The sequence below is a fragment of the Globicephala melas genome, chromosome 2, assembly GCF_963455315.2.
Source record: "Globicephala melas chromosome 2, mGloMel1.2, whole genome shotgun sequence".
In the NCBI taxonomy this organism is placed as follows: domain Eukaryota; kingdom Metazoa; phylum Chordata; class Mammalia; order Artiodactyla; family Delphinidae; genus Globicephala; species Globicephala melas.
In genome coordinates, this window is record NC_083315.2 from 139,289,912 (window position 1) to 139,313,438 (window position 23,527).

Below are 23,527 nucleotides of genomic sequence, written 5' to 3' on the forward strand. Positions count from 1 at the left end.
AGAAACAGAGTCCAAAACCCAGAGTCTATGACGGAGAAGGGAAAATAGCGTAAGTGCAAAGGGACCGGGGAAAGAGATGAAAAGAAATGGAGGAGCTCACGCCGCGGCACCGGCACCTTCTTTTATCTAAGGCAGTGGTTCTCAAAGTGGTCCCGGACTGGCGGCATCTCCTAAGAACCTGTTAAAAATGCAAATTATCAGGCTCTATCCAAGAGCTAGGAAACCGGGAACTCTGGGAGCGAGGGCCAACAATGTTTTAACAAGCCCTCCGGATAAATATTATGCCCGCTCAAGTTTGAGAGGAACTGATCTACGGCTTCCCCTCCAGAGGCTTCGCCAGGGCCAGTCTAGAAAGGACGACTGCATAAACAGGGTCAAGGAGTGAGGACAGAAAGTGCACTGCGGCCAGGTGAGAGGTTGGTGGCGAGGCAAAGTGTTAAGTAGGCAGGCGAAAGGAGAGTTGGATGGGGGCGTCCCCTTTTGCTAGATAAGAATATGCTAGATAACCTCTGTTAGGAACGGTCAAGGTTAGGTTACCCGGAGACAGCGGGAATCTGGGAATCTCCCCGGCAGGGGTCAGAGGAAACAACTCCTGCTCGGCTCCTACCCTGGGCAAGGAGAGAGGGGACGGGGGGAGTGGGGGCGGTGTCTTGCCTAAACCCCTAGATTACCAATCACTGGCCTCAGGTTACCATCACTGCCTCTCCAGAGCGGTCGATGTAAGGGCCATTGCCTGTAGCTGAGAGACACATAAATACACAGCCAGGATCCAGGCTTTATCTTAGGATCCTTTTCTCCCTCTCCTCTGCAATTTCCACCCGTTCCTGCAGTGCTTAGGCGGCTGAGCAAACCCAGAAGGTTGATGCGAGGTAAAGAGCAGTTTGCTCTGCTAGGATTCTTTCCGCACAAAATCAAGAGACTCGGTACAATAACACTAGTCTAGCCTTGCTTTCTACCCGAAGCACGGCTGGTGGTGCAAGTTTATTTCCCTACAGATAGACTGCCTTCTAAATGTGTTTAGGTACATTATGACTAGTTAAATTACAAGGGACTCAGGCACAGATTGGATCTTTGTGGTTGGCCTGCCATGACAGGAGTCAGAGATGTGGCTGAGGTTACAGCTCCCTTCCTGCAGTTGACCGGGTGTGTACAAGGGTGATCTCGGACAGGCAGCGGTGAGTGGTGGTGTGAAGCGAGATCTTAATTCCCTGCCCAGGAACTGAACCTGTGTAGCCTGGATGAAAACCAGGAATCCCAGCCACCACCACCCCTGGCTCTTGACCCCAGTGAAAAATGCATTTCTCATAGAGGTAAAAACTGTAAAAACAGGTACATGCAGCTCAATATCAAAAAAACAAACAACCCAATCCAAAAATGGGCAGACGACCTAAATAGACATTTCTCCAAAGAAGATATACAGACTGCCAACAGACACATGAAAGAATGCTGAACATCATTAATCATTAGAGAAATGCAAATCAAAACTACAATGAGGTATCATCTCACACCAGTCAGAATGGCCATCGTCAAAACATCTACAAACAATAAATGCTGGAGAGGGTGTGGAGAAAAGGGAACCCTCTTACACTGTCGGTGGGAATGTAAATTGATACAGCTACTATGGAGAACAGTATGGAGGTTCCTTAAAAAACTACAAATAGAACTACCATACAACCCAGCAATCCCACTATTGGGCATATGTCCTGAGAAAACCATAATTCAAAAAGAGTCATGTACCAAAATGTTCAATACAGCTCTATTTACAATAGCCAGGAGATGGAAGCAACCTAAGTGTCCATCAACAGATGAATGGATAAAGAAGATGTGGCACATATATACAATGGAATATTACTCAGCCATAAAAAGAAACGAAATTGAGTTATTTGTAGTGAGGCGGATGGACCTAGAGTCTGTCATACAGAGTGAAGTAAGTCAGAAAGAGAAAAACAAATACTGTATGCTAACATATATATATATGGAATCTAAAAAAAAAAAGGGTCATGAAGAACCTAGGGGCAAGACGGGAATAAAGACGCAGACCTACTAGAGAAGGGCCTTGAGGACACGGGGAGGGGGAAAGGGTAAGCTGGGACAAAGTGAGAGAGTGGCATGGACATATATACACTACCAAATGTAAAATCGATAGCTAGTGGGAAGCAGCTGCATAGCACAGGGAGATCAGCTCGGTGCTTTGTGACCACCTAGAGGGGTGGGAGGGAGGGAGACACAAGAGGGAAGAGATATGGGGATATGTGTATATGTATAACTGATTCACTTTGTTATAAAGCAGAAACTAACACCCCATTGTAAAGCAATTATACTCCAATAAAGATGTTAAAAAAAACAGGTACAAAGTTTATTATTAAAGACACAGCACAACAGCAAGTGGGAGAGCACACAGAGAAACTGTTTAGTTAAGACAAAAGCAAGGCAGAGATGCACACCTGGAGAGAAAGGGGGTGGGCGTCCTCCCTAATGAGGAGGAGAGCAGTAAAGAGGTGGTTAAGTCATCTATATACCGCAGTTCTTCCAGGTGTTTGTTTACCTTTGGCCAATTATCTGGTTTCTTTTTCCACACCTGCCCTGCCCTAGGACCCTCCCCAACATGCGTGAGCAACTTTTTTCCAAGATGGATTACAGCCTGGAGGCCTATGAGACGGCCTTAGCATCACATATTATGGGTCCTTTTTGACCCCCAAGGAGCCTTTCAGCATGTGTGCAATGTTTCCCTTGCCCCAAGGATGGGAAATGTATGACCTCTTGATCTTTTAACAGGGTTTAGTCCCACTCTGTCCCTGACATAAAAATGTCCAATGTCCGGTTATTTACCGTATTTCTGTTGCTGGTTTCTACATCGAGGTGCAGATCTCGAAATGTAGACAGGAGTCCAGTCGTAAATATGTAGTCCTGGAGCCCGTTTGTCTCTTGCTTCAGGAAATGTAAACAGGGGGCTGGTAATGAACATCCAGCCTGGAGCCCATCTTCTTCTCACCCCAGGAAGTGTGAATAGGAGGCCAGTTGTCAATGTCTAGCCCGGAGCGCACCTATCTCCTGCCTCAAGGGGAAGGGGAACTCGAAACCTGAGCTGAGACACACAATTGGATTTTGCCTCTCCTCTGGTGGGTCTTGTGTGACCTGTGTTTATGTCGACTAGGCTACTGTACAGACCATGACTAATCAGCCATTCCCAGACTGAAGTGGTGAACAAGCAGGCTGATTTTATATGTATATAAAATTAAAATAAAATATATATAAATATGTATAAAAATAAATATATCTATTTCCTAGACTGCTATCCTAGACTTCTAACATATGATAAATCCATCATCACCATTAACAGGAGCTGTCTCAAATCTATATGTTCTTCTGCACATCATCAGCTGCCTACATCTCGCCTCTGGGTATTGATATAAAATCTCAGCTTCCCAGCATTTCCCATCTAGTATAAATATCCCTGTTCCCAATCACTCCTCTCTGGGTGTATTAGCTCACACTTCCCAAAGAGGAAACTCTTTTGGACTCTGTTAAGACACAGTCACACAATTACTAGTAGAACGTCCCCATTTATTTCCATCTGCAGATTTAATTAAAATGACATTTATCCTTTCTTCTTTGTCCTTAATAACTGCATAGCATTATAACTTTGGAATTATTTTAATTATTTTAAAAAATGGTCATTATAAAGTGTCAAATCCTTGGTTTACACACTGTTCTTAATCCTCTAGTTTAAATTTTCATTTTACAGAAGAAAAATACAAGACCCAGAGAGATGAAGTGCCTAATCCAAGATGACACGGTGCTTTAGAGGTACATTATGACTAGAACTGGGTCTTCTAATCCTGTGGTGAGAGCTCCTTGTAAATAATAGAAAATAATCTGATGTTGGCATAGTGTGGTAACAACCAGCAACATCCAATTATCTCTATTGCCATCACTGGTTTTGTAGCACTAGAGAGAATCACTTGCAACAGCTGGTAATCACGTGCAATAGCTCCTAATCAACACAGAGTTAAGGAAAACAGAGCAGCACTGGCACCGTGTGGACTGACTGACCCTAAGGAATGTGCTGGCAGATTGCAGCAGGTGCCAATACAGCGTTTTATAAGTGTTTTGAAGACAGAGTTGTTGTAACCAAGCCACAGCATACACAGGTGAGAGAGACAGGAATCAAAAAGCTTCAATGTCACACAAAGGGCTTCTTTTTGTTTGTTTCCTTGCAGAGATTCCATTTTAAAGCAGAAGCATTTGTCTTGGGGTATTGTAATTAGAGTGGTGTTGTCTGTGAGAACGAAGAGTTCCAATACCCAGAGGTGGTTGCGAACTCCTAAGTCACAGCTATGAAATGAAGGAAAGCTGGCTGAGCTGCAGGTGTGTTCCAGTTTAACAGTAACCAAGACAAGAGTGAAGAGCTAGAAAACTGATATATTAGGAAATGATGGTTTGTAATTACTATAGGTTTGCTGAAGGATTCTTTTATCAAGCACATCTTCCTTTGAGGATTTAAAATATAGTTTATTTGACAGTAGCTGTAATTATGTGTAAACTCTCAAAAATGCATTAAAAATCGGTCCAGTCTGACAATGTTTGATCCCTTATGTGAAAATGGCCCACCCACTGCTCTCTAGGGGGATGATCTTTCTCTCTAACCCTGCTCTCTGTTTCTGAGCTAACCTCAGCAGAGGTCTAAGGTGCAATCTGCAGATGCTAAATGGGTGGCTCTGAAGGAGAAATGGCGGAAGGAAGAAAACAGAAAGCCAGAAGTTGCTCTCCATCCTGGCCTCCAGGAGTGGTGTCGTCAGCAGCAGTGTCAGTCCAAACATTTCCTCCTTCCCAGTCTATTTTCCGAATCTCACTCTCTGCCTCCCCCAGAGCCCTACCCCTGCTCTAGCAATGAAATATCCAAATGATTGTTTGATTCCTTTGCTTGCACAGTCCCACACTTAAACTTATAACCTTCCTCCTTCTCCTTCCCACCCCAGAATCCAAGTTGAGAGAAAGCAGAATATAGGTTGTATTGTATAGAGGTTCAGTGCTTCGACTCTGGACCCAGACTGCCTGGAATTTAATCTTGTCCCTGCCAATTACATAACCTAGAGTAAGTTATTTAGCCTCAATTTCCTTTGCTGTAAAATGGGGACTAAAAATGACCTATTTAGTAGGGCTGTTACGAGGACTAAATGAGATCCTATTCGATAGCTATTAAATAATACCTGGCATGTAACAAGGACCATGTAAGTGTTTGTTAAGTAAATAACCCTTTTCATCCCCTTCTACTTTCATTTACAGTAGTAACTCTAGGTGGTGGTCACTACTAATGCTCACCAATAACCAAGTGCCTTCCCCACTTCCTTGAAATTAGTTATGGCCATAAACTAATTCTGGTCAATGAAATGTGAATGGAGGTGATGTGTATTACTTCCTAGTAAAAGCAGATAAGAGCCAGGACTCAGTTCTTGATGCTCCTCTTCCGCTACCTCAGTGACTATGGAATGCAGAGCAACACAAGGACAACCACTGCAGGAAGAGTTACTTAGACCTGCGGTAGGCATTATATAAGCAGGAAATAAACTTCTGTTGTGTTAAGACACTGAGATTTTGGCACTGTTTCTTACTGTACTGTACCTTAATCTATCCTGACTGGTACAGATTATGAACTTACTTTAGGTACAAGAAATTAGGGGAACAATAATTCCCTGACTATATACTAGAATCACCTGGGGAGCTTATAAAAATCCCAATGTCCAGGCCACAGCCCCCAGACCAAGTACATCAGAATTTCTGAGCATGAGACTCAGACATCAGTAGTCTTTAAAGTTCCCCATGTGATTTCAATGTGCATTAAAGTTAAGAACCATTGTCCTAGAGCAATGGTTCCCTGGTGGCACAGTGGTTGAGAGTCTACCTGCCAATGCAGGGGACATGGGTTCGTGCCCTGGTCCGGGAAGATCCCACATGCTGCAGAGCGGCTGGGCCCGTGAGCCATGGCTGCTGAGCCTGCGTGTCTGGAGCCTGTGCTCCGCAACGGGAGAGGCCACAACAGTGAGAGGCCCGCATACCGCTAAAAAAAAAAAAAAAAATGTGGGATCTTCCCAGACCGGGGCACGAACCCGTGTCCCCTGCATCGGCAGGCAGACTCTCAACCACCGCACCACCAGGGAATGGTTCTGCACTTTATGAGAATATCTGGGATTCAGATATTGTGCCAAGATCCCCAACTCTCAAGGATCAGACCTATGGTTACACCCATCCAGTAAAGACTCAACCCTAATATATCCTGCTGTGAGTTTCTTCATACTTGTAGCTGCTGAGCTTCTCAGGAGAGAATCACAAAACCTCCAAGACTGACGCACGATAAACTCAAGGCCTCCATAATCAAGTTGCCTCTCTATGCAGCCCAATCCTTATCCACATCCCTAGTCAACTATCCATTCCATTCTCTTACAGTAGCTTTCTCAAAGCTTTTTCTGTCTTTTCACACCTCAGATGTAACCTTCTCACCTCTCAGTCTCAGAAGATAACTTACAGAGAATAGGTGATGTTGTCAATTCTTAGATTTCCTGCCTTGGCTCTCTCTTCCTTTTCTTCTTTCTTCTAGGTGAATAGGAAGAAATTCCCCTCACCATCCCTCCACTAGCACTCTGGATCCTATTAACTCATGCCTCTGGAGGGACTTCACTTTACTGACTGTCCCCTCATTCCTCTCTCTTCAACATCTAATAAGCTTTAAGAATGCTTTCTTAACTCACCTTTTAGTCCAGCTTTTGTTACATTGCTCCATCCCTTCCTGTCAATTTCTCAGAAGAGTAGTCTGTAGTAGGTGTCTCCACTTCCTTGTCTCCTATCTACTCCTTAACCCACCACGGATTGGCCTCCACCTTACTACTTCCCTTGAACTGCCTTCCCAAAGACTTTTTTATTTTTTCGCGGTACGCGGGCCTCTCACTGCTGTGGCCTCTCCCACTGTGGAGCACAGGCTCCGGACGCGCAGGCCCAGCGGCCATGGCTCACGGGCCCAGCCGCTCCACGGCATGTGGGATCTTCCCGGACCGGGGCACGAACCCGTGTCCCCTGCATTGGCAGGCAGACTCTCTACCACTGCGCCACCAGGGAAGCCCCCAAACACCTTTTTTTAATTGCCAAATCAAGTGAGGCAATTTCATTCTTAATTTCACTTTACCTGCCTATGATGATTGACTCTGTTCCAACCCCCATCTACTTGAAACATTCTCCTGCCTTAGACTGCCTAGTTTTGAATAATGATCGCATGACCTCAGCATTTGAGTTAACCCATGTGTGCCTGAGTTCCTTTATTAGTAAAAAGAGAACAGTAATAGTCCCTACTTCATATGGTTGATTTAAGCATTAAATGAGATAGTACTGGTAGGCAGTCTTGTATCAACATTTCTAAAATTGAAAACTCTGAAATCCTAAACTTTTTTTTTTCATAAATTTGTCACAAACTCATTTGTCAGAAAAGGCTGACCTGAATTGTGATGAAGCTATTTGTACTTTTTCTTTATCCCACTTGCTGTGAATATTGATATATTTTGCTGCACAGACATTAATGTGTTTGATAACAGGAAATGCTGTCCCCAATCCTTATAGGAGAGATATGAATATATAGAAATCCACAAATTTCTGAATTCCAAAATATAACTCTCTTTCCTGTAACTCTAGACATGCCTACCTACGTGCTGACTGACTCTCTTTATGTGGCAATTTCACAGGGATCCCAAATTCAACATATCCAAAACAAGTGTATCATCTTGCAGCCTGCCCAAGCATTCTCTGCATCTAATGTGTACCACCTCCATCCACCTAGTTGTCAAGTCAATAACTTCCATGCTTCTTTATCCCTACCCCTGGCAGGCAATCCTCTTCATTCTACCATCTAGAGATCTCTTAAAGAGCCCACTTCTTACTGTCACTGTTGGCACTGCTCAAGGTCAGATCAGAGTTGAGAATTATTGTTACCCCAATTTCATGTACCTAAAGCATATTCGTAATTTGTATCAGTCAGGATAGACTAGGTTATGGTACAGTAATAAACACTGCAGGGTTTCATCTTCCACTTGAATTACTGCAACAGTCATTTAAACTTGTCTTGCTGCTTACACTGTTTTCCTGCCACACTCCTCTCCATCTCCATCTCCAAGCTCCACCCAATTCATTCCCCACCCTGCACTGTAGCTAAAGCTCTTAAGGCATCAATCTATTTATGTCACCCTTCTAAGTTCCTCTATGTCCTCAGGTGAAAGTCCAAAGCCCTTAGCTAGGCTTTCTTTAGCCTTCCCTATCAGACTCTTGCTTACTTATCCAGTCTCGACACTCACCATTCCCCACTGCAACCCCACATCCTCATACTTCCCTGCTCCCTGCACTCCTTTTTGTTCCTTGTGCTTACCATGCTCTCTCTTTCTTCCTTTACCCACATCCTATATCGCCAGGCATATTCTTTCAGATCATAGATTAGATATCATTTCCTCCAAAAGGCCTTCTTTGATTCTCCAAGACTTAGTAAAGAGCCCTCCCTGTGTCTTCTTCTAGTGCCACCATATGCTTTTTCTATTGTAGCATTTGCCTCACTGTTGTAAAGAAAAGATCACAAATACAGTTGAAATCCTAATTATCTTCTCACCAGAGCCGCCACTAGCCACTTTGGCATCTTTGCGAGAATTAAGAAAAGAAGTCTTGGGCTTCCCTGGTGGCACAGTGGTTGAGAGTCCACCTGCCAATGCAGGGGACACGGGTTCATGCCCCGGTCTGGGAAGATCCCACATGCCGCGGAGCGGCTAGGCCCGTGAGCCATGGCCACTGAGCCTGCGCGTCCGGAGCCTGTGCTCCTCAACGGGAGAGGCCACAACAGTGACAGGCTGGTGTACCACAAAAAAAAAAAAAAAAAAAGTAAGTCTTCTTTGGACAGTCATAGGTCCAAGGCAAGGACATCAATTGGTGAGATTATTGTGAACTGGACATCAGCCTCTATTTGTCCCCTTTGATGGGTACCCTCAGTGAGAAGAAGGAGGAAAGCTTTCTAGGTAAAAGAGCTAGAAAAAGGGAAATTCATAATGATAGGAAACCTTATAATATGTGACTAAAAATGTATAATTCAGACTTAACAAAGACAAATGGGGTTTCTGGCTGCCTGTGCTGGGGCCACGGAGACAGCAAGACACACTGAGGAGGTGGCTCTGGCCAGGGTCATCACAGCAGCAAAGGAGGCTGTAACACAAAGACTGAAAGCAACTCAGCACTTTCCAGTGAGCATCAACCACAGAACTTTTATTGAAACTATTGGAAAGAGAAAATTTTTCTTCTGCGATTATGAACTAGTACAAAATAAGCCTGGAGTGAGAGCCAGCGTGCCCCAGTCTGTTGCAACTGCCTGCTGGTCTATGCTGCCGCAGGCAACTAGTTCACAACCCAGCTGTGGCTGCCGTACCCCCCCCCCCCCGGCCTGAGTGAGTATCTATTGCAACACCAAGACCCAGCTCCACCCAACTGCCTGCAGGCTCCTGTGCTGGACACCTCATGCCAAACAACCAGCAATACAGGAACACAGACCCACCCATCAGCACAGAGGCTGCCTAAAGTCATACTAAGCTTACAGACACCCCAAAGCACACCACCTGATGTGGCCCTGCCCATCAGAGGGAAAAGACTCAGCTCCACTAACCAGAGCACAGGCCCTAGTCCCTCCTACTCAGAAGCCTACACAAGCCCCTGGACCAAACTCACCCACCAGTGGGCCGACAACAGAAGCAAGAGGTACTACACCCCTGCAGCTTGCAGAAAGGAGACCATAAACACAGTAAGTAAGACAAAATGAGATGACAGAGAAATATGTTGCAGACAAAGTATTAAGGTAGAAACCCACAAGACCAAATCAATGAGGAGGAAATGGGCAATCTACCTGAAAAAGAATTCAGAGTAATGATAGTAAAGATGATCCAAGATCTCAGAAATAGAATGGAGGCATGAATTAAGATACAAGAAATAGTTAACAAGGACCTAGAAGAACTAAAGAACAAACAAACAGTAATGAACAACACAATTACTGAAATGCAAAGTATACTAGAAGGAATCAATAGCAGGATAACTGAGGCAGAAGAATGGGTAAGTGAGCTGGAAGATAGAATGGTGGAAATAACTGCTGTAAGAGCAAAATAAAGAAAAAAGAACGAAAAGAAATGAGGACAGTCTCAGAGACCTCTGGGATAACATTAAACACACCAACATTTGAATTATAGGGGTCCCAGAAGAAGAAGAGAAAGAGTCTGAGAAAAATTTGAAGAGATTATAGTCAAAAACTTCCCTGACATGGGAAAGGAAACAGTCAATCAAGTCCAGGAAGCACAAAGAGTCCCACACAGGATAAACCTAAGGAGAAACACACCGAGACACATATTAATTAAACTAACAAAAATTAAATACAAAGAAAAAATATTAAAAGCAGCAAGGGAAAAGCAACAAATAACATACAAGGGAATCCCCATAAGGTTATCAGCAGATTTTTCAGCAGAAATATTGCAGGCCAGAAGGGAGTAGCAGGACATATTTAATTTAAAGTGATGAAAGGGAAAAACCTACAACCAAGATTACCGTACCCAGAAAGGATCTCATTCAGATTCGACAGAGAAGTCAAAAGCTTTACAGAAAGAAAAAGCTAAGAGAATTCAGCACCACCCAACTAGCATTACAACAAAATGCTAAAGGAACTTCTCTGGCTGGGAAACACAAGAGAAGAAAAAGACTTACAAAAACAATCGAAAACAATAAAGAAAATGGTAATAGGAACATGCACATTGATAATTACCTTAAATGTAAATGGATTAAATGCTTTAACCAAAAGACACAGACTGGCTGAATGGATACAAAAACAAGACCCATATATATGCTGTCTACTAGAGACCCACTTCAAACCTAGGGACACATACAGACTGAAAGTGAGGGGATGGAAAAAGATATTCCATACAAATGGAAATCAAAAGAAAGCTGGAGTAGCAATACTCGTATCAGACAAAATAGACTTTAAAATAAAGACTATTACAAGAGACAAGGAAAGACACTACATGATGATCAAGGGATTAATCCAAGAAGAAGATATAACAATTGTAAATATTTATGCACCCAACATAGGAGCACCTCAATACATAAGGCAAACGCTAACAGCCAAAAAAGGGGAAATCGACAGTAATACAATAATAGTAAGAGATTTTAATACTCCACTTGCACCAATGTATAGATCATACATACAGAAAGTTGATAAGGAAACACAAGCCTTAAATGACACATTAGAACAGATAGACTTAATTGATATTTATAGAACATTCTATCCGAAAACAGCAGAATACACGTTCTTCTCAAGTGCACACAGAACACTCTCCAGGATAGATCACATCTTGCTTCACAAATCAAGGCTCGGTAAATTTAAGAAAACTGAAACCATATCAAGCATCATTTCCGACCACAACGCTATGAGATTAGAAATCAACTACAGGAAAAAAAACTGTAAAAAACACAAACACATGGAGGCTAAACAATACGCTGCTAAATAGCCAAGAAAGTACTGAAGAAATCAAAGAGGAAATAAAACAATACCTAGAAACAAATGACAATGAAAACACGACAACCCAAAGCCTATGGGATGCAGCAAAAGCAGTTCTAACAGGGAAGTTTATAGCAATACAATCCTACTTCAAGAAAAAAAAGATCTCAAATAAACAACCTAAACTTACACCTAAAGCAACTAGAGAAAAAAGAATAAAACAACACCCCAAACTTAGTAAAAGGAAAGAAATCATAAAGACCAGAGCAGAAATAAGTGAAATAGAAACAATGAAAACAACAGCAAAGATCAATGAAACTAAAAGCTGGTACTATGAGAAGATAAACAAAACTGATAAATTTTTAGCCAGACTCATCAAGAAAAAAAGGGAGAGGACTGAACTCAATAAAATTAGAAATGAAAAAGAAGTTACAACTAACATTGCAGAAATATAAAGGATCATAAGAGATTACTACAAGCAACTATATGTCAATAAAATGGACAACCTGGAAGAAATGGACAAATTCTTAGGTAAGTACAAGCTTCCTAGACTGCACCAGGAAGAAATAGAAAATATGAACACACCGATCACAAGTAATGAAATTGAAACTGCGATTTAAAATCTTCCAACGAACAAAAGTCCAGGACCAGATGGTTTCACAGGCAAATTCTATCAAACATTTAGAGAAGAATTAACACCTAGCCTTCTCCAACTCTTCCAAAAAATTGCTGAGGGAGGAACACTCCCAAGTTTATTCTATGGGGCCACCATCACCCTGACACCAAAACCAGACAAATATGTAACAAAAAAAGAAAATTACAGGCCAATATCACTGATGAACATAATGCAAAAATCCTCAACAAAATACTAGCAAACCGAATCCAACAACACTTTTAAAGGATCGTACACCATGATCAAGTGGAATTTATCCCAGGGATGCAAGGATTCTTCAATATATGCAAATCAATCAATGTGAATCACCATATTAACAAATTGAAGAATAAAAACCATATGGTCGGGGCTTCTCTGGTGGCGCAGTGGTTGAGAATCTGCCTGCCAATGCAGGGGACCCGGGTTCGAGCCCTGGTCTGGGAAGATCCCACATGCCGCGGAGCAACTAGCCCCGTGAGCCATAATTACTGAGCCTGCGCATCTGGAGCCTGTGCTCCGCAACAAGAGAGGCCGCGATAGTGAGAGGCCCGCGCACCGCTATGAGGAGTGGCCCCCACTTGCCGCAACTGGAGAAAGCCCTCGCACAGAAACGAAGAGCCAACACAGCCATAAATAAATTAATTAAAAAAAAAAAAAAAACCATATGGTCACCTTAATAGATGCGGAAAAAGGTTTTGACAAAATTCAACACCCATTTATGATGCAAAGTCTCCAGTAATGGACATAGAGCGAAACTACTTCAACATAATAAAGGCCATATATGACAAATCCACAGCAAATATCATTCTCAATGGTGAAAAACTGAGAGCATTTCCTTTAAAATCAGGAATAAGACAAGGGTGTCCACTCTCACCACTATTATTCAACATAGTTTTGGAAGTCCTAGACAAGGCAATCAGAGAAGAAAAACAAATAAATGAATCCAAATTGGAAAAGAAGAAGTAAAACTGTCACTGTTTGCAGATGACATGATACTATACATAGAAAATCCTAAAGAGGCCACCAGAAAACTACTAGAGCTAATCAATAAATTTATTAAGTTGCAGGATACAAAATTAATACACAGAAATCACTTGCATTCCTATACACTAACAATGAAAGATCAGAAAGAGAAATTATGGAAACAATTCCATTTACCACTGCAACAGAAAGAATAAAATACCTAGGAATAAACCCACCTAAGGAGGAAAAAGACCTGTACGCAGAAAACTATAAGATACTGGTGAAAGAAATCAAAGATGACACAAACAGATGGAGAGATATACCACGTTCTTGAATTAGAAGAATCAATATTGTGAAAATGTCTATACTACCCAAAGCAATCTACAGATTCAATGCAATCCCTACCAAATTACCAATGGCATTTTTCACAGATTTAGAACAAAAAATGTTACCATTTGAATGGACACACAAAAGACACCGAATAGCCAAAGAAATTCTGAGAAAGAAAATCGGAGCTGGAAGAATCAGGCTCCCTGGCTTCAGACGATACTACAAAGCTACAGTAATCAAGATAGTATGGTCCTGGCACAAAAACAGAAATGTAGATCAATGCAACAGGATAGAAAGCCCAGAGATAAACCCACACACCTATGGTCACCTAATCTTTGACAAAGGAGGCAAGAATATACAATGGAGAAAAAATAGTCTCTTCAGTAAGTGGTGCTGGGAAAACTGGACAGCTATATGTAAAAGAATGAAATTAGAACACTCCCTAACACCATACACAAAAATAAAGTCAAAATGGATTAAAGACCTAAATGTAAGACCAGACACTATAAAGCTCTTAGAGTAAAACATAGGAAGAACAGTCTTTGACATAAATCACAGCAAGATCCTTTTTGACCCACCTCCTAGAGTAAAAAAAATAAAAGCAAAAATAAACAAATGGGACCTAATGAAACTTTAAAGCTTTTGCACAGCAGAGAAAACCATAAACATGATGAAAAGACAACCCTCAGAATGGGAGAAAATATTTGCAAATGAAGCAACTGACAAGGGATTAATCTCCAAAATATACAAACAGCTCATGCAGCTCTGTATCAAAAAAACAAATAACCCAATCTAAAAATGGGCAGAAGGTCTAAATAGACATTTCTCCAAAGAAGACATAAAGGTGGCCAACAAACCATGAAAAGATGCTCAACATCACTAATTATCAAAGATATGCAAATCAAAACTACAATGAGGTATCATCTCACAGCAGTCAGAATGGCCATCATCAACAATTCTACAAACAAAATTCTGGAGAGGGTGTGGAGAAAAGGAAACCCTCTTACATTCTTGGTGGGAATGTAAATTGATACAGCCACTATGGAGAACAGTATGGAGGTTCCTTAAAAAACTAAAACTAGAACTACCATATGATACAGCAATCCTACTACCGGGCATATACCCAGAGAAAACCATAATTCAAAAACACACATGCACCCCAAAGTTCCTTGCAGCACTATTTACAACAGCCAGGAGGACATGGAAGCAACCTAAATGTCCATCAACAGAGGAATGGATAAAGAAGATGTGGTACATAAATGCAATGGAATATTACTCAGCCATAAAGAGGAATGAAACTGGGTCATTTGCAGAGACGTAGATGGACCTAGAGACTGTCATACAGAGTGAAGTAAATCAGAAAGAGAAAAACAAATATCATATATTAATGTATATATGTGGAATCTAGAATAATGGTATAGATGATCTCATTTGCAAAGCAGAAATAGAGACACAGACGTAGAGAATAAACTTATGAACACCAAGGGGGAAAGGGTGGGGGTGGCATGAATTAAGAGATTGGGATTGACATATATACACTATTGATACTATGTATAAAATAGATAATTAATGAGAACCAACTGTATAACACAGGAAACTCTACTCAATGCTCCATGGTGACCTAAATTGGAAGGAAATCCAAAAATGAAGGGATATATGTATACGTATAGCTGATTCACTTTGCTGTACAGCAGAAACTAACACAACATTGTAAAGCAACTATACTGTAATAAAAACTAAAAAAAAAGAAAAAGACAAATGGGAGAATTGGAGACACAGTTAGGGACACATCATTAAGGAGTTTGGGTTTATTCTGTAGGCAATGAAAGATGTGTTTTCAGTAAAAAAGTAACTTCTTTTAGGAGAAGGAATCTGTATATGATTGGGGTACAAGATCTTTGGGGACTCATCACAAAAAAAATTTTTCATAACTATGCATTGTGATGGATGTTAACTAGACTTACTGTGTTGATAATTTCACAGTATATGCAAATATCTAATCATTATGTTGTACACCTGAAACTAATATAATGTTGTATGTCAATTATATCTCAATTTTTTTTAATGCTTTGGGGAAAGAAAAGATCATGATTGGGGAAACAAAATAAGAGATCCCTGCATATGAAGAGATTATATTTTTGAAAGATTAATAAATGTTCCCCTTCAACCCCTATATTTACTGTTACTCTCTTGCTTTCATTGCATCATTGCTCCTCACCATAACTCACCCCTTCTTGACTTCTGAATTTCAAAGTCCTAGGCATTGGAAAAGCAGAAATGCAACAAGAAAAGTATTATAATAAAGGCTATGTGTACTCCTACTGGGTGCTAGACACTGTTCTAAGTACTTAACAGGCATTTTCTCATTTAATCTCATTTAATTTTAGTAGAGGAAAACGGAATTTCATTCAATTAAATAAATATTTATTGAACATTTATGTGCCAGGCACTATAGTAAGTGTTTAAATTATTCCCATTGAACCAAAAAATGAAACTGAGGCACAGAGAGTCACAAAAGGTCACAAAACTGGTATGTGATGTAGCCAGGATTATGTACCCAGGTATTCTGTCTTCAGAGTCCAAATGCTTAACTATTCTGTTAACCACTGTTATTTAGTAAATAAAAAAGAACCAGCTATCCCTAATGCTCTTACTTCCAGCCTAGATGAGAAAAAATTTCCCTGTGTTCAGGGAAGGGAGACAAGCAGGAGAGGAAGCAAAGAGTAAGAACATCCTATCTCTGCTGCAAAGTGGGCAGAGCCCTAGATTTCTGAGGAAAATCACAAAAACCCCAATAGGTTTATGGGAGTCAAGACAGAGAAGATCTGCCTCATCTCCTGGGTAGAATTCTAGGAAGCCAAGAAGGCCATAGAGGAGAAATGGTTGGAGAGATAGGACCTTAATTAGCAGAGAAATTCCCCACACCTTGATGGGCACACGGACATGTTATGGAATGATTCTCACATGCCCTATAGGTCACCCAGGAAGAAGAGAAAGTGAAACCCACTGAAATTATATCATATATGTTATTGGTTTTACCTACTTGTCTCCCTCACTACACTATGAACTATTTAAGGTCAGAGATCGAGTCTTCCATATGTATGTTTCTTTAGCTCTTATTCAGTGCCTACCTAGAACATGCAGGCCACAAAGTAAATTGATTTGTTAATTATTCGATGCTGTTGAGAAAATTTTAGTGTAGAATTAAAGATTTTAATTTCTAGCCACAATTCACACCATACACCACAATAAATTCGAAATATACTACTGAGTTAAATAGTTTAAAACTGTTTAAAATAGGTTTCTAAATTATTTCTGAAGCACAGGAAATTATAAATAACAAGGTTAGCAGGTTTGATTACATCAAACTATATCACCTGCACATACACAGAAAGCATAATGGAGATGAAGAAGAATTTGAAGGAATGAGAAAAATTATTCATAATTAATATGATTGGGAAACATTTTTTTCTTCAAAATCTGCTTGGAATGAATACAAATCTATACAGAAGACGTTCCAATGAAAAAACAGCCCAATGAATTAATGGATAATAATTATAATTGTAAATTTTTCCATGATTCTCAACCACACCTTGTGAGATTAATAGAACAAGTATAATTATTTTTATTGCTCATCTTTTTTAAATATCCCAGATACATTAAGTGACTTTTAGAAGATCCTCAGCCAGTATGTGGCATGTCAAAGCTCAACCCAGTTCTTCAGACACCATGTTCAATGTCCTTTCCCCTATGTCACATTGGAATATCAATAATATACGGCAAGGGGATGATTCAAATGAAAAAATAAATTTATAAAAATTGCTAAAACTAAACTATGCATTCTTACTAGGAAACTTAAATGACCCAAATATTTAGATATGAATAAATCAACAAGCAAATCATGATATGTTAATTTAATTTTCAGCAAAATTCCATTAGAATTGACAAATTCACGGACTATGTAGAAATATGGAAAAGATCTTTAAAAATACAGGCTAATGGAAAAAACATATGTAATGCGCAACATTACATATTCATTGATTTCTACAACATACATCTTGACTTGTAAGCTGGAACATGGTAAAAGGCTATAGATTTTATGACTCAATCGTGATTTATAAGATTGGGGTTTTGTTTTTCCTTTCCATACATTAATATTTCATGTTACTACTGACTTTAATGTTTCTAGTTAATGTTCACTGTCAGTTGTTTAAACAGATCATTAAAAACCAAAGCAAAAGTCTGTCTGAAAGATAGACACACACACATAAAATGTCTAGGGAATAAGTATAAAGCAACTTGTTTTCAAAAACAAACAGCTATATTGAGGTATAACTGACATACAATAAACTACACATATTTCAAGGGTTGGATTTATTGACTTTTGACATACATGATGTTAAAATCATCACCGCAATCAAGTAGTGAACATATCTTTCACTCCCCAAGTTTCCTTTTACCCCTTTACAATCCATCCCTCCCTGGTCCATAGGCAACCACTGATCTGCTTTCTTTCACTATAGTTTGCATTTTCTAGAATAGTATATAAATGATACAATATGTACTCTTTTTTGTCTGCCTTCTTTCAGGATAATATTATTTCCCTAAGCGTATTTCCCTAAGCTGTTAACATCTCTAGGTTTGAGAGAACAAGAGGATTAAATGATGAAATATCTAAGAAATGCCAAAAAGGGAGCTTTAAGGAATCATGGCAGACTGGGGAGGGAGCTAAGAGGTGGAAGAAGCCAGTGAACAAATGTTTTCTTTTCTTTAGGGCAGAAGCTTAGTAATCTTACAGATGCTGATATATTTGCTGTTCAGTAAACCTACATTTGCTGAGAAGGCAGGCTGAGGAAGTTGTTTTGCAGTCAGACAGAGCTGGGCTTGAAATCAACCAAGCCCAAGTCACTTAACTTCTCATGGCTTATCGGAAAAATGACAACAAAGGAAAACATGCATTCAGACATCTTATAGATTGTTCTCAAGATTAAATGAGACAGCGTTTAATAACCAAAATACTTCACCTGTAAAATGAAGGCCATTTTAAATGGAAGTAATAAATATACAGTACAGAACTCTCCACATTTCAGGACTATTTGGTAGCAACAAAAGTCTGGGTCCATCTAGCTAGAACACAGAAAGAAATGGAGATAATCCCTGGGCAGAATCCTGTCTGCTGGTCCCTTTCTCCACAGTGCTTCCCTTGAGGAGGAGCCTGTTTTCTGCAGACAGATCCTCTCTATCAGGTGAAGGAATTATCCACACCACAACAGCCCTTGTTCAGTGATGTGCCGGAACTAGCTTCTACTGGCTTGTGAAAGCCAACTTTTAAATTTTCAGGGATCTAGTGAGTGAGTGGCTAAAAATAATCATTAATAAAAATTATAGTAATTTGCAATTAAATGAATTATATTAAAATGAAGGCAATCAATATTCAAAATTCACTTCTTAATTATGTTACTACATTTTAGTATTATCCATGCTCTTAAGGCTATTGATTCCTATTATATCTGTACAATGGAAATCCGCTATACCGGTGTGCTACTGCACATCAATTTTCAACCCCATGTTCAATGATGTCACATTGGAATGTTGACGTCAGCCATGGATATTGGATGCTACAAATCAGGGTTTGATTTACTGTTTTGTTGATTATCAAAATGATCATCTAAATGATTTACTGTTTTGTTGATTATCTAAATGATGGAGAAAATGCAGATTATAAATAATGAGGGTTAAATTTTAAAGTGTTCATGTCTATAGCTGTCACACTGTAAATAGCAACAAAACATTTAAGGAAATATTCTTCCAGTATTCAAAAACTGTTAAACAATTCAACAAAGAAGTCACTCATATCACTAGCATGACTGTAAGTTCTAGCATATAGCTTCATTGTTGGATTTCTATCATTAAGATAAATGAAAATATCAACCAGTGTTTATGTTGGAACTACATGATACTCAATGACAACCATAGGTTGACCACAAACTCAAGAGTTAAGCAAAAATCAGTGAAAGTATCTTGTGAGAATCAATGGGCTATATGGAATTCATAAGAAAGAGTACTGAATATTTTAATATTTCTTGAAAATTATGTGCTACATGCCTTTTATATCAGTCGACTTTATAATAAATTTATATATATATATTACATGCATTTTTTGGAAGTCAGCCAGAGACGACCATTAAACATTTACCTGCATCTAATGCCCAGACTCACCAATTCTGAGTATAGTAATCCCAGTTCAAATAGAAACCTCTCTTTTCAATATCTATGTTTCAGTCCAGAGGAAGACCCTGATGAGAACTACCTGTGTCACACATCTGCATGTCTATGCCTGCACCAAGAATGGTTGTGTAGGGTACACAGTACAGGAACTGGCTCAGCGTGGAACATGTGCTAGGCAATACCGTATTCAATCATCTCACTGACTACGACGACAGGCAGTTCCCCAAAAGGAACAGAGATGCTGGATAAACAAAAAGAACAGATGCCCATTACAGTAGGTCCTCAACAAATGGTAACCCACTACCACGTAAAGCAGCTCTGACCTTTTAATCTCAGAAAAGAAAATTAGTGACAATTTATTCACACTGTAGTACATCTGACATTCTAAGATTAAATGATCTGCAACTTATTTAAATATTCTCCTTTCCCTAAGGTGTCAACAGATTTCCAGCCATTAGTTGTTTATGATTCATTCTTTCTTCTAACCAGCATTTCTTGAGCTTCTACTTTTTAAGGAACTGGGTTAAGTGCTGTGGATCTACTTAAGTTTACTCTAAATTTGATAAATGGCAATTTAGCCTGATCACAAGCCCATCTGTTGTGTCTCAAACATCCTGTTCTGAATATGGTACCACTTCTTTAAAAAACAGTTTATTCCACCTCAGCTTCAGTAGACTAATTGAACCAAACATGTTCAAAGAAGCAAACTCTAAGAATAAATCCCCAAATGTCAGCACTGTCTAGGAGGAATGAAGAAACATATGGGATCCCAGCCATTCCTGCCAAGGTGTCTGAGGGTGCTGGGCTCCAGAAAGCAGCTTTATGCCTTCCAGAAAAGTCATATGGTCATGTAATGCTAATTGTAACCTTGAAAAAAAATAAATAAATTGTGCACTTAAAAATTCATCGCAAAAAATACTCTTGTTCAAAAGAACAGCTTTTGCATGTGAATGTAATGAATGTCATCCACCCTACACATCATCTTTGGGGAGACCAGGCCAATCTTCTCTGGAGATGACTATAGGGTTCCTTGAAAAAACTATGGCATGCATCTTACCTCCAAATAGAACAAATGGCTCTTATGCTAGAAAGAAATAGATCAAAGTGGCTGAGATGTGTAAACTAGAGGCAGTTAAAAAGGAATTTTTGTTTAAAGGATAGGGGCCAAAAAGAAAACATAAACTCAGGAAGTTAAAGCAGTCAGCTCAGCTCAAATCAAGAGAGAAAGAACAGCCTGAAACAGCCCATGCAACTCTGTAGTCAAAGGATGGAATCTGTGCCATGGGCTAGTAGAATGGGAGAAGGAAGCTAGGGACAGAGGATAGAGCGAGCAAGGTGGGGAGGCTTGAGTGCCAGCTATATGCTAGGCTCTGCACTAGCTACTTGTCATAGGTAATCACTAATCCTCACAAATTTTCAAGGTAGATATTATTTACCCCCATATTACAGACGGTGAAACTGAGACTCAGAGAAGTCAATAACTTGCCTAAGATCACACAGCTAATAAGTGTCAGAACCAGAGTTCAAATTCATAACTATTTGGTTCAAAACCCCTCTTCCTACAGTTTGGCTCCAATGAAACTGGACAGCAAGCAATCCAAATCCTAATAGCCAAAGGGATAGTGGTGAGCTTGATTCCAGTGTAGGTTATCATTTATACCTGGGAGTGAAGCATGACAGGAAGCTCTAGACAGTAGCAGAATTTTCAGTCAGGTGGTGAAACACGCAGGGAGGAGTAGAAGGACAAGTAAAAGAGAATACTCTGATTAAAGGCAGCATCTTAGCCAATGGCTAGGGATGGAACTGGGAACAAGTCGAACTGCAGGGAGACAGCCTGGTATGGTTATACAGGCTTACTTTATTGTGCTTTGCAGACACTGCGTTTTTTTACAAATTGAAGGTTTGTGGCAACCCTGAATCAAGCAAGTCTATCAGCATGATTTTTCTAACAGCATTTGTTCATTTTATGTCTGTGTGTCACATTTTGGTGATTCTTGCAATATTTCAGACTTTTTCATTATTACTGCATTTGTTGTGCTTATCTGTGATCAATGATCTTTGATGTTACTATTGTAATTGTTTGTGGGCATGAACTGTGCCCACATAAGACAGTGAACTTAATTGATAAATGTTTTGTGTGTTCTGATCGCTCCACTGACCGACCATTCCCCATCTCTCTCCCTCTCCTTGAGCCCCCCTATTAAAACAACAATATTTAAATTAGACCAATTAATAACCTTATAATGGCTTCTAAGTGTTCAAATAAAAGGAAGAGTTACACTTCTCTCACTTTAAATCAAAAGCTAGAAATGATTCAGTTTACTGAGGAAGGCCTGTCATAAGCTAAGATAGGCCAAAAACTAGGCCTCTTGCACCAAACAGTTAGCCAAATTGTGAACACAAAGGAAAAGTTCTTGAAGGAAATGAGAAGTGCTACTCCAAGTGAACATGAATGATAAGAGAGTGAAACAGGCTTACTGATGATATGGAGAAAGTTCTTATGATCTGGATAGAGGATCAAACCAGCCACAACATTTCCTTAAGCCAAAGCCTAATCCAGCACAAGGCCCAAGCTCTCTTCAATTCTATGAAGGGAGAGAGGTGAGGAAGCTGCAGAAAAAGGTTGAAGCTAGCAGAGGTTGGTTCATGAGGTTTAAGGAGAGAAGTCATTTCCATAACATAAAAGTACAAAGTGAAGCAGCTGATGTAGAAGCTGCAAGTTATCCAGAAGATCTTGCTAAGGTAATTAATGAAGGTCACACTAAACAATAGATTTTCAGTGTAGATGAAACAGCATTCTCTTGGAAGAAGATGTCATCTAAGACTTTCATAGCTAGAGAGAAGAAGTCAATGCCTGGCTTCAAAGCTTCAAAGGACAGGCTGACTCTCTTGTTAGGGGTTAATGCAGCTGGGGACTTGAAGTTGAAGCCAATGCTCATTTGTCATTCTGAAAATCCTAGAACCCCTAAGAATTATGTGAAATCAACTGTGCTTTTACTCTATAAATGGAACAACAAAGCCTAGATCACGGCACATCCACAGTTTACAACATGGCTTACTGAATACATGAAACCCAATGTTGAGACCTACTGCTCAGAAAAAATATATATTCCTTCAAAATACTGACAATACACCTGGTCACCCAAGAGCTCTGATGGAGATGTACAAACAAGACTAATGCTGTTTTCATGCCTGCTAACACAAATCCATTCTGCAACCCATGGATCAAGGAGTAATTTTGACTTTCAAGTCTTATTATTTAAGAAATACGTTTCATAAGGCTACAGTTGCCATAGATAGTGATTTCTCTAATGGATCTGGGCAAAGTACATGGAAAACCTTCTGGAAAAGAATTCGCCATTCTAGATGCAATCAAGAAAATTTATGATTCATGGGAAGAGGTCAAAATATCAACGTTAACAGGAGTTTCGAAGAAGTTGACTCCAGCCCTCGTGTGTAATGTTGAAGGGTTAAGACTTCAATGATAGAAAACTGCAGATGTGGTGGAAATATCAAGAGAACTAGAATTAGAAGTGGAGTCTAAAGATGTGTCTGAACTGCTGCAATCTCATGATAAAACTTTAACAGATGAGGAGTCACTTCTTATGGGTGATTAAAGAAAGTGGTTTCTTGAGATGGAGTCTACACCTGGTGAAGATGCTTTGAAGATTGTTGAAATGACAACAAAGTATTTAGAATATTACACAAACTCAGTCAATAAAGTACTGTCAGGGTTTGAGAGGACTGACTCCAACTTTGAAACAAGTTCTACTGTGGATAAAATGCTACCAAACAGTATTGCATGC

The 23,527-nt window shown here is 39.9% G+C and overlaps 1 protein-coding gene across 3 annotated transcripts in view; it reads right to left on the minus strand.

The window, feature by feature from the left end:
* KCNH5 (potassium voltage-gated channel subfamily H member 5) overlaps window positions 1-23,527 on the minus strand; it is a 482,529-nt gene that overhangs the window by 333,166 nt on the left and 125,836 nt on the right. The window lies entirely within an intron of this gene.